Source organism: Antechinus flavipes, chromosome 6 (assembly GCF_016432865.1).
Source record: "Antechinus flavipes isolate AdamAnt ecotype Samford, QLD, Australia chromosome 6, AdamAnt_v2, whole genome shotgun sequence".
In the NCBI taxonomy this organism is placed as follows: Eukaryota; Metazoa; Chordata; class Mammalia; order Dasyuromorphia; family Dasyuridae; genus Antechinus; species Antechinus flavipes.
Window position 1 is genome coordinate 94009085 of NC_067403.1, and position 18145 is coordinate 94027229.

An 18145-nucleotide genomic window follows, 5' to 3' on the forward strand; every position below is an offset into this window, starting at 1 on the left:
GTTTGTGGTAGCCCTGTTTGTAGTGGCTAGAAACTGGAAATTGAATGGATGCCCATCAATTGGAGAATGGTTGAGTAAATTGTGGTATATGAATGTTATGGAATATTATTGTTCTGTAAGAAATGACCAGCAGAATAAATACAGAGAGGATTGGTGAGACTTACATGAACTGATGCTGAGTGAAATGAGCAGAATCAGGAGATCATTATATATCTCAACGATACTGTATGAGGATGTATTCTGATGGATTGATCTCTTTGACAAAGAGAAGATCTAACTCAGTTTCAATTGATCAATGATGGACAGAAGCAACTACACCCAAAGAAAGAACACTGGGAAACGAATGTAAACTGTTAGCATTTTTGTTTTTCTTCTCGGGTTATTTTTACCTTCTGAATCCAATTCTTCCTGTGCAACAAGAAAACTGTTCGGTTCTGCACACATATATTGTATCTAGGAAATACTGTGACATATTTAACATGTATAGGTCTGCTTACTATCTGGGAGGGGATAGAGGGAGGGAGGAGAAAAGTCGGAACAGAAGTGAGTGCAAGGGATAATGTTGTAAAAAAAATTACCCAGGCATGGGTTCTGTCAATAAAAAGTTATAATTATTTAAAAAAAAAAAGAAAGAAAGAAATGTGACAAATGCAAATAACTGGGTGGGGAAGGGGGGTGTCTTAAATTTCCTAATAAATCCACAAGTAATATGGTTGGAGTTTGGGGGTATTGGACCCAAAAAATATATTGGAGTTATGGGCTAGTGTGTAATGACCGTGTATTTAAAATCAGCTAGAGTCAGGAATTCAGGTTAAGGGAAAAATCTTCAATATTTATTGAAGTGAAGAGATGAATAAGGATTGCGATAGCAAATATGGGCAAGAAAAATTGCAATAGCAATATGGACAGCTGCGACGGGAAGCCAGCTAACAGAGAGAGATCTGAGCTGAGCAAACCGTGGCAATGGCAATGCCAAAAGTCTCTCCTTCCCCTTCCTTTGCCACTCCCCTGCCTCCACCCACCAAAATCGTCATTTCCTATACAACACATCAGGACTTGCACAAAGAGTGGGTGGCGGCCATTCTTTCTCCAAGCTTATATATTAATAGAGTATGGTCTAATTACATTTAGCCTCATGTGCTTGGAACCTCAGTGCATCAACTCAAGCCTCAGCCCATTACACTAGTGTCCCAAGGTGTCTCAACAAAAAGTTGTAGGCTTAGAGCATCTCCAAATCAAGAGGCAAAGATTTTATTATGCTATTAATAGTAAGCTAAATCTATATGGGGTTTTTAGCAGTTAACTAGAAGAAGATATCATTAAGACCTAGCAAGTTCCTAATGAACATGAGATTTCATATGGTTGGCTAAACTCCTAAACAAGGTTTTTTTGGGGGGAATGGGGGAGGGAAGGGGTTTACAGTAGATTCTTATTTAGGGAAAGAATAATCTAGGGGGGGGTAACGTCATTGGATACAGTAAATTGTGAGGGTCATAATGATTTTGTCAATGCAAGATATTGACAAGGGGCAAAAGGTCTATTTAAGAACAAAAGGCCCAGCTAAGAGATAAAATCTGTCAAGCTTGCCTTGAGCAGTTTTCTCGTTAGTGCCATTCCCTGCTATCAAGGACCTGCCTAATTATCAAATATTTGGGGTCTTCTCCAGCCTTATCACTAGGGGCTGGAGGATAGGATAGGCAAACCATCCTTACTTGCAAGAAGCTTACCCTCCTCTGGGAACAAGTGCATTTCTGGGTATATACTGACAAAACATAATGGCAGCATACACAAAGAGATAACTAGTTAAACGACTAGATACTTTGGCAAGGAGGAGTCAAGCAGTTGTGAATTGAAACATAGGAGGTGCATTGAGGTTTGGGGGAAGAGAAGGATTCTGTGAAGTAGAGGAAAGAAGGAAGTACATTTTAGGCATGAAGAAAAGCCAATACAGAATCGTGGAATTCAAGAAGTCAGTTGGTATGTTTGAGAATAGAGAAAACTAGTTTGGCTAATTCATAGTGTGTGAGGCATAATTTCTAATGAGTCTGTAAAGATAGGTTGAGACCATCTTGGAAAGGGCTTTTAGAGCTAAACTAGAGTTTACACTTTATTGAAAATTAGGTTATAGGGAACTATAGGAGTCAAATGAGTAGGGGATATTGTTAGATCTCCACTTAAGGAAAAATACTTTTTGATATGCTTAACTTCCTCAACTCCATGCCTGCCAGTCAAGATCCCATTGCTGTAATTTAGGGTGAAATGTGATGAGAACTTGAACGGGATGTTATCTGTACAGAGGAATAGGGTTAAATGTGAGAGATGTTGTAAAGATAAAGGCAAAGATTTTGCAACTGGTTGAATCTACAGGATGAGCAAAAGTTTGGAATCAAGTATAATGTTTAGGCTGTGTACCTGGGAGACTAGAAGGATGACGGTACCTTTGATAGAAATGTCATAGGATGGAAGAAGGGAGAGTTTGAGGGGGAATACTTATTACTTTAGTTTGGAGTATTTTGGGTTAAGATGCCTCCTAGAGTCTTTAAAAATTTTCCCCAGTTACATGTAAAACAGTTTTTTATGCTTATTTAAAAAAAAAAAAAACTTTTGAGTTCCAGATTTTCTCTCTTCCTTTACTCCTTCCCTTGAGAAGGCACATGTGAAGTTATACAAAACATTTCCATAAGTCATGTTGTAAAAGAAAACATTAGATTCCCCTATCCCCCAACCATTGAAGGAAAAAAAAAACCTGAAAAAAAGAAAAGTTTAAAAAAAAAGAAAAGGTATGCTTCAGTCTGTACTCAGGCACAATCATTTCTTTCTCTGGATATGGATAGCATTTTTCATCATAAGTCTTTCAGAGTAATCTTGGATCATTGTATTGCTAAGAATAGAAGAATCTTTCACATCTGATCATCCCACAACTTTGCTGTTCCTATGCTTACAGTACATTTCACTTTACCTGAGTTCATGGAGGACTTTGGTTTTTCAGATAGCATCCTGCTCATTGCTATTAGAAACAATAATATTCCATCATAATCACATACCAAATATATTCAGCCCTTCCCTCAATTGCCCTGAGAAAAGATTTGCTATAAACATTTTTGTATATATAACTTCTTTTCCCCTTTAAAAAAAAACTTTTGGGATTCATGCCTAGTAGTGATATTGTTAGGTCAAAGGATATAGATGATTTTCTTCTGATGAGGATGGAAAAAAAAGTAATAGGTCACTTGGTGTCTTTAGAAAGTGACTGTGGTGAGGGTGGAAGTTAAATTGTATCTGGATTAAAAGTGAGAGAAGAAATAGAGACAGCAAGTGTGACAGTTTTTTAAAAACTAAAAAACGCTTCTATATAAAAAAAAGTTAAAAAAAAAAAAAGGATTTAAGATGAAAAGATAGGGTCTAGTGAAATTAGGAAAAGGACCAGGAAAAAGGAAGATAAGAGATAAAAGAGATGATTGAAGTTAAAATATGCTAAAGATGTGATAAAATGGGATCAAAGATGTGTGTATATATATGTGAACACACGCACAGGTGTTTAGATGAGTTCAAATCACCAGGTCTAAAGAGCTAGATCTTTGAGTATTGAAAGACCATGCAGATGTTTTTGCTGACCCAGTATTTATGATGTTTGAAAAATGGAGAATAAAAATGATGCCATTCTACTGGGGATGGTTAAGTATTATTACAACTTGCAAATTGTAGTATTTCTAGGAAACTTGTAAAATATGCTATTAAAGGCAGGAGGAAGATGATTTGTGAGAACACCTTGGGAAGTGGTGCTCCATGTGATCTAAGTTGGCAATAATAAATCACACTAAGCTAACTTCATTTCCTCTTATGCCAGGACTACGAGACATAGATAAGATATATACCAGAATTTCATCAAAACATTTAATAAAGTCTCTTATTGTTGAGCTTTGGTAGAGAAATGTGGGTTAAATAAAAGTTCTAAAGCCATACAATTGTACCATTGATTTAAGGATATGATTAATTATTGTCAGCCTATATTGGGAATTCTCTAGTGGTCTCCAAAGGTCTATTCCTTTTTCTACTTGTTCTGAATTCAGTGATAGTTGTAGTTGTTGGGCTTTTTTGTTTGTTTGTTTGTTTGTTTTCCGAATTTGTGAATGACATACCATTGGGAGGGATGGCGAACAGTGCTGGATGACAAATTCATAATTGAGAAAGACAATAGGTTATAACAGTGAATGAAGTTATTAACAAAAATGCAGTTGATGAATATAAAATCTTTATACTTCTGCAAAAAATTACTTGCAAAAAGTAAAGGGTGGGAGTGAAAAGGGGAGAAAGGAAAATGTGAATAGAAAGAAGTCCGTGGAAAAAGACTAAAAGTTGAGCTGACAGCATAATGGTACAGTTTTTAAAAGTTCGTGAGATCTGTAGTTTTGTTACTAGAAGAATCATGTTTGGAATAAGAAGAGTCTGGTTCTATGTTTTAGTCTCTCCCCATTGTGTCACATTTTAGGAAGGATATCAATAGTCTTTTCGAGAAACCAGGGTGCAATAGGAGATGACTTCTAGCCTCATTAGAACAACATCTCTTGCAGAGAGAAGATCTGGGGAATGAACATGGTAGGTAGCTCCTTACATATTTAAATTTTACCATCACTCATAAAAAGAGGGATTACTTTTGTTAATTATTTCAGGTAGGATGAATTTGGCCCTTCCAGTGTCCAAAGCCTATGAACACTATGTTCTGTATGTTGGAAACAGTTTTTAAAAAGGAAAGATCAATTAATATGTTTTTTATTTTGATACCTTTTTGTCTTTCTCTGAGGGTAACTGTTTATTGGTTAAAAATGAAGAAACTGTTGATTAATATTTTCACATGATAGAAATTGCATTTTTCAGCATTCTTGAAATGTAAACAAACAGGTTTGTCATTACTGCTGGTAGATTAAGATAAAGATGAGATAAAGAAGGAACTAAGGAAGTAGGTAATGGTGATGAATCATAGTCATTCATGAGAGAAATATAATATGATGCTGATGAAATTTCAAAAATTATGTCTGCCATTTCTACATATCAACCAAGATTTTTGTTACAGTTATTATAGATGAAATTTTTGCAGAGTGTTTTTTATATATTATCTCATTTAATCATATTGCCAACCTTATGAGGTAGGTAGAAAAATAATATCCCATGTCATATGCGAAAATTCACTCAATAATAAATCATCTTTGACAATATAGGTAACTTAAGTTCTAAGATATTTAATTCCTTTTCTTAGTGATGCAGTGACTAGATATGGATTCAGAATTACTTGAGTTTAGATCTCACTTTTGACATTTATTTGCTTTGTAAGAACGAGCAGATCACTTCATTTTTCTTAGGCTCAGTTTCTTCATCTGTATAAGTGGAATAATAATAATAAGTGCTTTGTAAATGCTAGTTATTTTTATTCCCTGTGCTTCTATACAAATAATTCTGAGAAAAACTTGGTAATAATAAATTATTTTAATAGATATTAATTTCATACTTAATGGAAAAAATTGTTTGCTATTTTTAACTGAGTAAGTAAAAATCATTCTGATGGCTATAAAATGTATTTTAGTCTTCATCAGGTTGGCCTCAGTCCTTTGTAGAAAGCCTTAATCAATAAGAGAAAAACAGATTTATACATCTCCCTAGGAGGAGATGTTTCTCTCTAAACAAACACACAAAATACTTATGGAATACATTATCATGTTAGATTTGTGTTTGCTATATCTTTCACAGGAAAAAAAATACACATAATTTTTCAAAAGAAGGAACTCTCCAAAAGTAGGAAAGCTAAAAATCATCAGGGCCATAGATTGAGATAGTTACTATTTGGCAACTCCTTGTTATTGTTCCTTCTTGAATATTTTTATTTGTATTTTATATTTCTCTTAAACCAAAGAGAAGTCAGGGGGAAGTGATTCAAACTAAAAAGGCAGACTATTGCTAATTCTAGATAATGACAATTCAGCTAAATAGTAAATAATCATTATATGACTTTCTCACTAAATAAGATACACATGTAAAGAGAATTGTGCATGTATGTGTGTGTATTTATATAAAAGCTAGAAAGTTCAAAATAAACTGTTGCATTTTATCCTTTTTCCCTTTTCCCCTCATGTAAATCTTTTGTGCTTTCTCATATAAGATAGTTTACCTCATTTTACCTCCCCCTTTCCTCATCTCCCTGTACATTCCCTTTTCCATTCCTAATTTCTTTTTTATATCATCACATCAAAGTCAACTTATACCTTACACCCTCTATCTATTTGTGCTCCTTCTAACTGCCCTGACAAAGATACAGTTCTCAAGAGTTACAAGTATCATCTTCCTGAGTAGGGATATAGAGTTTAACTTTATTATAATGTTAATCTTAACTTAATTTTTTTTTATCATGTTTACCTTTTTATGCTTTTCTTGAATCTTCTATTTGAAGTTCAAAGTTTCAATTCAGTTCTGGTCTTTTCATCAGAAATGATTGAAATTCTATTTTACCTCTGAAAGAAACTGCTCAGTTTTGCTGGTTAGTTGATTTTTGGTTGTAGTCCAAACTCCTTTGCCTTCCAGAATATCATATTCCAGGCCCTCTGATCTTTTAATGTGAAAGCTGCTGATTCCTGGATAATCCTGATTATGGCTCCTCAATTTTTGAATTATTTCTTTTTGGCTATTTGCAATATTTTCTTCTTCATCTGATAATTCTGGAATTTAGCTTCAAGATTCCTTGAAGTTTTTGTTTGGAGAGACTCAGGAGGTGATCTGTGGTTTCTTTCAATGACTAGTTTGCCTTCTGGTTTTAGGATATCAAGCTAATTTTCCTTGATGGTTTTTTAAAAGTTGTTACACAATTCTTGTTTTGATCATGGTTTTCAGATACTCCAATAATTCTCAGATTCCCCTAGCTTTTTTTTTTTCCAGTTGTTTTTCTAGTGAGGTATTTTACATTTTCTTCTATATTTTTCATTTTTTTGTTGTTGTTGTTTAGCTTAACTGATTCTTGATGTCATTTGACTCCGTCCAGTTCTAATTTTTATTTTATTTTTTTTGTTTCCTATATTGACTTAGTTATTTATTTTGATGTTCTCAATAGTATTTTATTTTTCCAAATACATATAAAGATAGCATTCAACATTCATTTTTGTAAGACTTTGTAATCCAAATTTTCCTCCTTCTCTTTTATCCTTCCAAGATAACAAGCTATCTGATATAGATTAAATATGTGCAATCCTTTTCAATATTTTTCCATATTTTCATGTTGTATGAGAAAAATCAGATCAAAAGGGGGTAAAAACCCACAAGAAAGCAAAAACAAACAAAAAAAGGTGAAAATACTGTGCTTCAATTCACATTTAGTCTCCATAATTTTCTCTGGAGCAGATATCATTCTCCATCCCAAGTTTATTGGAATTGCCTTGAATTACTGAATTGCTGAGAAGAGCCAAGTCCATCACAGTCGAACATCACATAATCATGCTGTTTACAATATTCTGCTGGTTCTGCTTAGTGACTCAGCATTAGTCCATGTAAATCTTTCCAGGCTTTTCTGAAATCAGTTGCTTATCATTTCTTATAGAACAATTCAATTCTAATCATTAATGAATGATTTTCTTCAGTTAGTTTTTTTTTTTTTTAAACTCCTTTTGCATTTGCCACTTGTATTTTTAAAGGAGTTGTTTTATTTAATGATTTTTTTTTGCATTTCACCAACTCTGGTTTTTTAAGGAATTGTTTTCTTCAGTAAGTTTCTGTGCTTTCTTTTCCAAGCTATTGGCTTCCCCCTGCCAAGCTTTCATAATTCTCCTGCATAGTTTGTTGTTTCTTTTTCCCATTTATCTTTCAATTTTCTTACTTGAATTTTAAAATTCCTTTTCTTTCAAGAGAATCTTTTGAGTTTGAGAGCAGCTCATATCCCCCTTTCTTCACACATAGGCATTTTGCTACTGCTGTCCTTTTCTGGTTTTGTATTCTGAACTTTGCTGTTGTCATAGTAGCTTTCTATGGTCAGGGCTCTTTTTGCTTTTTTGCTCATTTTTAAAAGTTGAGTTCTGCTTCTAGGGCAGAGGGGAGAATATCTTAAGCTTATTTTGCAGGGCTCTCTTACTGACTTTCTGTGCTGAGGCTGGCAGTGCTGCTGGCTTTCCCACTGTGCTGGCATGGCCTACTTTCTCCTGTTATACTAGAGTTTAGGTTTCACAGTTTGCCTTCTGTGTTTGGGTTGGAAGTCTCACAGCTGGCTCCTCACAGCTGGCTTGCTGAGCCACTGGCACTCTGAGCCAAAACTGAGGGACCAATGCTGCTGATAGATCCTCACCCCCCGTCCCCTCCAGCTGGGCCTTTGCTGGGTGTTCCCCCCTGCCCAAGTGAGAAAGACACTTTTCACTTCAAAAATACTTTAAGTTGGAAAATTGTTTTTTTCCTAAAGTTTGTGGATTCTGTCAGTCCAAAATCCGATCAGAGGCTTGATCAAGCATTGATTCTGAGGGAAACTGGAGAGTTCAGGCAATGCTCTGGCTTCTCTCTGCCATCTTGGCTCTGCCTCCATTGCTTTTCCATTCTTCATTATTCCATTGAGAAATTTTATATCCTATAGGTCATCTGGTAATTACCCAATCCAGACTTAGCAAGGAAATGATAAGCCTATATTCAGGAATATGCTAGTAAATATTAATCATGCTGTTGTATTTGCAGTTGTATTGTCTTTTGTAGCGTTTCAGGGATTGGAACAGGGTTTGATGCTTCATTATTATCCTCAAAGATCTCAAAATTTGTTCAAATCAGTTTCATCTTTTAAAATTTACATTAAATAATATGATATTTTTATTGATGAATTTAGTTCTTATCTAAGCAGATGGTGTAAATAAATCAAAATAATTAAACTTTCATTATTGTTTCTGGGGCTCTCTGGGGGGAAAAAATATGAATATGTGTGTATATATACAGAAACACTTATGTGTATATGTATGCACATATATATGTCATATATACACATAAGCTTATTATAAATTTCATTGATATAGAAAGGATGTGTAACAGATTTGCAAATAGTAAAATAGACTGTTCTTTATTGTGAATTCCATGTAAACAATTGATTCTCAGAAAATTTGTTGGTTTTCGTGAGTTTTTTATCTCAAGACAGCATACAGTAGTAATTCAACTGTGATGTGACAAATGGGAATTGCATCTTTACCCGCTCTTCACAATAAATTTATTGTCACTAAATCTGCCATATGACCTACTATGAAAATATTTCTCAGCCTCACATAAATTATATTCATTAAGCTGAAATCTCTATTAGCTTTAGCCCTACAGATTTGCAGTTGTATTGTCTTTTGTAGCGTTTCAGGCATTGGAACAGGGTTTGATGCTTCATTGTTATCCTCAAAGATCTCAAAATTTGTTCAAATCAGTTTCATCTTTTAAAATTTCCATTAAATAATATGATGTTTTTATTGATGAATTTAGTTCTTATCTAAGCAGATGGTGTAAATAAATCAAAATAATTAAATTTTCATTATTGTTTCTGTCAGTAGAAGACTTAAATTCATGTGTTGTGTTTTCTAATAATATTCTTAGCAAGAGCATTAGATTTATTATTTTCCTTAAGTGGAATGTCTTTAAATTTGTCTGATAGATCTTTAACTTGAAATTCATGTTTTCTATTCTATTCACAATTGAGGACTGCTTACATGACCTGCTTTTAAGTTTTAATCTGCATGTTATTTTCTTAAGTTTAAATGATCAACAAAATAACAAATTAAGCCCTAATTTATATCATTTGCTGATTTTCATGGAATAAATACTCCCACTATGGTCAATTTCAACTTTCCAGGGTAATATTACTAACTGCAGAGTTGGGAAGAGATGAACACTGTCGTGTAGTAATCGCTTCCTCAAATCAATAGGTATAAATAAACGCAACATAAATAATAATGAAACAATATAAATAGGAAGTGAGGACTTTTCAATATTTATTGCCTTTATTTTTAACATTATTTAATTGTTCTGATGGACATGGCTTTTTCCAACAATGAGATGAGTCAGATCACTTCCAATAATCTTGTGACGAAGAGAGCCATCTATACCCATCTACACCCATCTACACTGTGGGAACTGAGTATGGACCATAACATAACATTTTTACTCTTTCTTTGTTGTTTGCTTGCATTTTGTTTTCTTTCTCAATTTTTTTTCTTTCTTGATCCAATTTTTCTTGTGCAGCAAGATAATTGTATAAATATTTATACATATATTGGATTTAACATGTATTTTAACATATTTAACATGTTTTGGATTATCTGCCATCTAAGGGAGGGAGTAGGAAGGAGGAAAGGAAAATTTGGAACACAAGGTTTTGCAAGGGTTAATGTTGAAAATTTACCCATGCATATGTTTTATAAATAAAAAGCTTTAATAAAAAAAGGAAAAAAATATTGAATTGTAAGTAAATGTAATTTTTTAATAATAGTATTGTTTTACAACTGGCTCTTAAAATTCCTGAAATTTAACAGGTAGTTCTCATGAGCCAGTCCACACTATTACCAGGCCCATCATAATAGGAGCTAACAATACATAGTACTTTGTGCCAGGCATTGGAGATAAGCACTTTGCAATTATTCTTTTCTTTGATCCTCACACCCACCCTAGGAGGTAGGTAGGATTATTCTCCCCATTATATGGATGAGGAAACTGAGGCAGAAAGAGGTTGTGCTATGCCCAAGGTCACATAGCTAGTAAGTATCAGAAGCTGAATTTAATATCACATTTTCCTGATTCCAGGTCAGTTGTTCTGTTCATTTCATATAATTTTAGAAAGATGGTAACCAGGAACTACAGATAACACAATAATTGATTGGGGCCTGGAAAGGAACTTAAATTCGTTTTAATTGAATTCAGGTAGCATTTGTTAAGCACTTAGTATTAAGAAGTTACTTTGGGATTTCAAGAGGATACAGATAGAAAATGAAACTATGAACTCAAGAAGCTTACATCTCCTGGAAGTTTTCATGTTTATCCTTGAATCTCCAGTAAATCCTATATTGGCTTACAGTGGATGCTTAACAAATGCTATCTAAATTCAATTCACAATTAATCCATGTTATTTTTTTTATCCTAGGTTGAAGGAAGCAAAAAAAGAGCTCATTGTGAACATAGGGAGATAGACTGTAAAAATAATAATAATAATAATAGGGAAGGGCTATGGCGTACAGAGTTTGGGGAATAGCATTTATATCAGTTTCTCTTTATCATAAGAGAATCTTAGGAAATGAATCAGGAAAGACTGAGGGCAATCCCTCTTATAAAAGCCAGTCTGAAGAATTTGTATTTTGTTCTAGAGATCATTGGGAGTCACTAAAGATTTTTGTATGAGAGCGTTAGCATAGAGAGATTAGCTACAGGAAAGTGCGAATGACAATAAGAACCAAGGGTTTGAAAAAACTCAGAAAAGGATAAAGAGGAGTATAATTCATGTAGAACCTGGAGAGATCTGTGTCATCAAGAGAGGAGAGATTGAGGAGAAGGCATGGCTGACACTGTCAGAACTTTCAGATTGGTCAGGTATGAGGCAGATGGAGAAAAAGCTTTGGGATTTAAAGTTGAAAAGTTGATAAGGTCAGTATAGTGGTGGGCTTGAATGCTAGATCACATGGAACTGGAAAGTGAATGGGAAGTGAGGTCTCATGAAGGCAATTTGTGCTGTGTGACTAAATATATCTGTTATAAGGGCTTTATTTTTCTCTTTTTGCCAAGAAAGACCTTATGACAGATGTTTTATTATGCAGAACAAATTCCCACCTTGATTGTATTCTAAAATGTATTTCTGATGCTGTTTATTAAGGCCATTCTCTCTGTCAAGAGGAAATCAGCAAGCCTCATCATCAATAATATTATGGACTCAAAGTTGGTCATTGCATTCATTAGAGTTCTAGAGTTGTCTTTAGAATGTTGTAATGGACCACGATCAAGTAGGATTTGTACCAGGAATGCAGGGCTGGTTCAATATTAGGAAAACTATCAGTATAATTGGCCATATTAATAATCAAATTAATAAAAACTATATGATCATCTCAATAGATGCAGAAAAAGCATTTGATAAAATCCAACATCCATTCCTATTAAAAACTCTTGAGAGTATAGGAATAAATGGACTTTTCCTTAAAATAATCAGTAGCAGCTATTTAAAACCAACAGTAAGCATCATATGTAACGGGGACAAACTACAACCATTCCCAATAAAATCAGGAGTGAAACAAGGTTGCCCACTATCACCGTTACTATTTAATATTGTATTAGAAATGCTAGCTTTGGCAATAAGAGTTGAGAAAGAGATTAAAGGAATAAGAATAGTCAATGAGGAAACCAAATTATCACTCTTAGCTGATGATATGATGGTATACTTAGAGAACCCCAGAGACTCTGCTAAAAAGTTATTAGAAACAATCCACACCTTCAGCAAAATTGTAGGGTATAAAATAAACCCACATAAGTCATCAGCATTCTTATATATCACTAACAAAACCCAACAGTTAGAGTTACAAAAAGAAATTCCATTTAAAGTAACTACTGATTGTATAAAATATTTAGGAATCTATCTGCCAAGGGAAAATCAGAAACTTTATGAGCAAAACTACAAAACACTTTCCACACAAATTAAGTCTGATCTAACCAACTGGAAAAATATTAAATGCTCTTGGATTGGTCGAGCAAATATAATAAAGATGACAATACTACCTAAATTAATCTATTTATTTAGCACTATACCAATTAGACTTCCAAAAAACTACTTTGATGAACTAGAAAAAATAACAACAAAGTTCATATGGAAAAACAAACGGTCAAGAATTTCAAGGGAATTAATGAAAAAAAAATCAAATGAAGGTGGCCTAGCTGTACCAGATCTAAAATTATATTAAAAGCAGCGGTTACCAAAACCATTTGGTATTGGCTAAGAAATAGACTAGTTGATCAATGGAATAGATTAGGTTCAAAGGACAAAACAGCTAATAACTTTAATAATATAGTGTTTGACAAACCCAAAGACCACAGTTTCTGGGATAAGTATGCACTATTTGACAAAAATTGCTGGGAAAATTGGAAATTAGCATGGCAGAAACTAGACATTGACCCACACTTAACACCATACACCAAGATAAGGTCAAAATGGGTTCATGACCTAGGCATAAAGAATGAGATTATAAATAAATTGGAAGAGCATAAAATAGTTTACCTCTCAGACCTGTGGAAGAGGGAGGAATTTACGATCAAAGAAGAACTAGAGATCACTATTGACCACAAAATAGAAAATTTTGATTATATCAAATTGAAAAGTTTCTGTACGAACAAAACAAATGCAGACAAGATTAGAAGGGAAACAAACTGGGAAAACATTTTTACAATCAAAGGTTCTGATAAAGGCCTCATTTCTAAAATATATAGAGAATTGACTCTAATTTATAAGAAATCAAACCATTCTCCAATTGATAAATGGTCAAAGGATATGAACAGACAATTCTCAGACGAAGAAATTGAAACTATTTATAGACATATGAAAATATGCTCCAAATCATTATTAATCAGAGAAATGCAAATTAAGACAACTCTGAGATACCACTACACACCTGTCAGATTGGCTAGAATGACAGGGAAAGACAATGTGGAATGTTGGAGGGGATGTGGGAAAACAGAGACACTGATACATTGTTGGTGGAATTGTGAACACATCCAGCCATTCTGGAGAGCAATTTGGAACTACGCTCAAAAAGTTATCAAACTGTGCATACCCTTTGAACCAGCAGTGCTTCTACTGGGCTTATACCCCAAAGAGATACTAAAGAAAGGAAAGGGACCTGTTATGTGCCAAAATGTTTGTGGCAGCCCTGTTTGTAGTGGCTAGAAGCTGGAAAATGAATGGATGCCCCTTAATTGGAGAATGGTTGAGTAAATGGTGGTATATGAACGTAATGGAATATTATTGTTCTGTAAGGAATGACCAGCAGGATGAATACAGAGAGGCTTGGAGAGACTTACATGAACTGATGCTAAGTGAAATGAGCAGAACCAGGAGATCATTATATACCTCAACAATGACACTGTTTCAGGATGTATTCTGATGGAAGTGGATCTCTTCGATAAAGAGACCTAACTCAGTTTCAATTGATCAAAGATGGGCAGAAGCAGCTACACCCAAAGAAAGAATACTGGGAGATGAATATAAACTGCTTGCATTTTTGTTTTTCTTCCCGGATTATTTATACCTTCTGAATTCAATTCTCCCTGTGCAACAAGAAAACTGTTCAGTTCTGCACACGTATATTGTATCCAGGATATACTGTAACCTATTCAACATGTAAAGGATTGCTTGCCATCTGGGGAAGGGGGTGGAGGGAGGGAGGGGAAAAATCGGAACAGAAGTGAATGCAAGGGATAATGTTGTAAAAAATTACCCTGGCATGAGTTCTATCAATAAAAAGTTATTTAAAAAAAAAAAAAAAAAAAAAAAGAATGCTGTAATGGTATAAATTGTTCTACCTCATTTCCTTCAGGTACTTCTAGTTTTCTCTGAAGCTATTTTGTCACTTGCATAATTACATTCATATACCATAATTTGTTTAGCTGTTCTTCAATACATAGACAACATTTTAGTTTTCTGTCCTTTGCTGTTGCTAAAACAACTAGTGTAAATATTTTTGTATGTATGAGACTTTTTTTTTTTTAACTTTGATCTCTTGATATATAGGCTTTGCTGTTGTATAGCTGGATCAGAATCACAATTTAATGACTTTGTAAGCATTGTTCCAAATTGCTTTTTAGAATAACTGGATCAATTCACAGCTGCATCAGTGGTGCATTAATGTGTCTGTTTTCCCAGAGAAAATGTTCATTGTTTTCCTTTTCTTTTCTTTTTTTTTTTTTTTTTTTTTGGTGGGGGGGGGGGGTGGGGTGGTTCTCTGCTAATATGTGTAACCTCTACTTCAATTGACGTTTCTCTAATTAGTGATTTGGAAGACTTTTTTTTGGTATAGTTATTGATAGCTTGAATTTCGTTCTTGGAGAAATGTCTGTTTATATCCTTTTATCATTTATCAATTGAAGAGTAGCTCTTATCCATTTGAGTGGATATTCCTTAAATATCTTGCATGTGAAACATTTTTAAGAGAGAATTCACTGCAAAAATTCTTTCAAATTACTTGTTTTACTTTCAATTTTTAGCTGTCAGTTTTATTTATATTTAAATTTGGTGTAATTGAAATTGTTCATTTTACTTCGTGTAATATTCCTGTTCCTTATATGGTCACAGGAACATGGTCCCTATACATAGATCTGAGAGGTAATTTCTTCCTTGGGTTTCTAATTTGTCAAATCACCCCTAATGTCCAAATTATGTGTCAGTTTCTATATTATCTTGTTATATGGTATGAGGTGTTGATCTAACCCTAATTTCTGCCAAGCTGCTTTTCTAGCAGTTTTGTTGAATATTGATTCCTTACCCCAGTACTTGGAATCTGCATTTATTGAACATTATATAACCCTTTTTGATATGTAATATACTTGATCCATTCTACTAACTGATCTCTATTTTTTAACCAGTACCAAATCTACTATTCTTGATGATTACTGCTAGTATAACTTGAGATCTTGTAGTGAGAGGTTCAGAATAGAATTCTTACCAATAGTAGGGAGGATTCTTTTCCTAATAACAGAAAGGGAAATGGTAATCTAAGAGAGCTTGAAAAGAGAAGAAAAAATTTTGAAACAGCTGCTATGTGGGATTGAAGGAAGACATAAAGGCCTACAGTGTTTCAGTCAAAGTTCATTTGAGATTAAATGACAAATTTGTAGTGTACCCAGGATCCTTAGGTGACTTTCTAAGAGTGATTAAAGACAGTATATAATAGTAATAGTAATTAATAATAGTAACTAATATTTATGAAGTACTTTAAAGTTTATAAATTGCGTTGAAAATGTTATCGCATTTTATCTGAACAACCACCCTGGGAGGTAGGTATTTTTAATATCTGAGTTTTATAGATGAAGAGACTGAGGCTTCATTTCTTGAAGATCCTAGATATTTTTAGGATTCAGCTCATGTGTTAAGCTTTTCAAAATCTTTTTTTTTTCTTATTCCAATGATCTTTCAACTTTTTATTTATTTATTTTTAAAGCTTTTTATTTTTAAAACATATGCATAGTTTTAAACTTTAATCCTTGCAAAACTTTATATTTCAAATTTTCTCCCTTTTCTCCTCACTCCTTCCCCTAGATGGCAATTAAATATATATTAAACATGCTAGGTGGTGCAGTAGATAGAGCACCAGCCCTGAAGTCAGGAGGACTCGAGTACAAATCTGGCCTCAGACACTTAACACTTCCTAGCTGTGTGACCCTGGGCAAGTCACTTAACCCCAAGTGCCTCAGCAAATAAATAAGTAAGCAAATAGATAGATAGATAGATAAAAAGAGCCACATCCATCAGAATTGATCATTATGTAATCTTGTTGCTGTGAACAATGTTCTCTTGGTTCTACTCACTTTACTTGGCATCAATTTGCGTAAGTCTCCAGACTTTTCTGAAATCATCCTGCTGGTCCTTTCTTATAGAACTAATAATATTTCATAACATTCATATATCATTTTTCAAAATCTAGTTATCTTTGCACATGTTGATTCCCCTACTCGATTATAAGTTTAATGTCCAGGAATCTCAGTGCTTGATACATAGCATAGGTACATAACAACTGTTTTTGAATTCAATCAAATTTAAATTAAAAATAAATAATGGGTTATACTTTTATACTTAAAAATGAAGGTTTTATGCCATTTCTGTTTGAATTGTCCATATTTTGTTTCAATCAGAACTGTAATAATAAGATTTTCATTCCTTGTATTCATGTGAGTCTTCCTCTTTCTAATTCATTATCATTTGTTCTTATAGATTTTAAGCTGGAAGGGATCACAGAAGTCACTCCAACTTCTTGTTTTTCATGTTGTTCTTGTTGTTTTTGTTCTTGTTTTTCTCATTCTTTTTGTTCTTCTTGTTTTTGTTTTTCTCATTCTTTTTGTTCTTCTTGTTCCTGTTCTTTTTGTAGTTCTCCTCCTTCTTGCATTTATTCATAGATGCCTCGAAGATATTGTACAGAGGTAGAAAGAATATAGTAAAAAGATCTGAGCTTGACTCTAAGTCCTCCCACTATTGAGCATATCAATTATTAGCTCTCAGCTTGTTTCTTCATTCATCAAAAAGGGTGCAAAGTCTGATGCTGCACTGATCTGATGCTTTTGGGGAATGATAATAGATATTATATGAAAGACCCTTCTTACATTGACTTACCCTTGTAAACTTCCAGCTTATGTGAACTTCTGGAGGGCAGAGGCAATAATTTATCTTTATACGTCTTTTACTACCTAACAGAATGTTGCCCATAAAAGGTGCTTGCTAGGCTAATTTTTGCTATCAATCCTGTGTATGTGTTTTACAAAAAGAAAAGAAAGATTGGATTTAACCTGCTGTAATTGATGAGTGCAAAAGATTGATGGTAAATTATTTGGCTTCTGAGGTATGTGTGTTATGTGTGTGTGTATGTGTGTGTGTATGTACAGATGCACATGCAGATTTTCTATCCTATTCTTAACTGTGCTTTGAAATTATAGGTTTTTACATATTTTAAGCAACAAATAGTTTCCATCATTCAAGAGATTTAAGATAAAAAATATTAGAAATAATGCAAATTCTGGTGATGACACTGAATCTTGGCTTTAATGCTTGCTGCTTAAATTATAATTAGAAGAACCATGTTTTTTAATTTTTGTTTTAAATAGTATATTTGAAAAACTTACTATAATGATGAAAAGTAAAACAAGTATTTGGCTTTTTATAAAGATTGGTAAGTAGAATTGGCTAAATTACTTAGTTTGTATCCATGTAGAGGAGTTTTTGTTTAATTTATACTTTAATAATTACAATGTTATTATAATTAGATAATTTGGGAAATGGTTTTGTTCACTTTTCCAGGACTTGTTCTTTTCATGATAATCATTTATAATTTACCTTGATACATTACATTTGGTTAATTTAGTGCCTACAGTTTGTTCTTTTTTTTTTGCTTAAATAATAACAAAAGCCCTTTTGAATTGAAGGTAAATTCAT

At 33.5% G+C, this 18145-nt stretch overlaps 1 protein-coding gene across 1 annotated transcript in view; it reads left to right on the plus strand.

Annotated features, from left to right (window-relative positions):
* TMA16 (translation machinery associated 16 homolog) overlaps window positions 1-18145 on the plus strand; it is a 78906-nt gene that overhangs the window by 55238 nt on the left and 5523 nt on the right. The gene's annotated exons all lie outside the window — the stretch shown is intronic.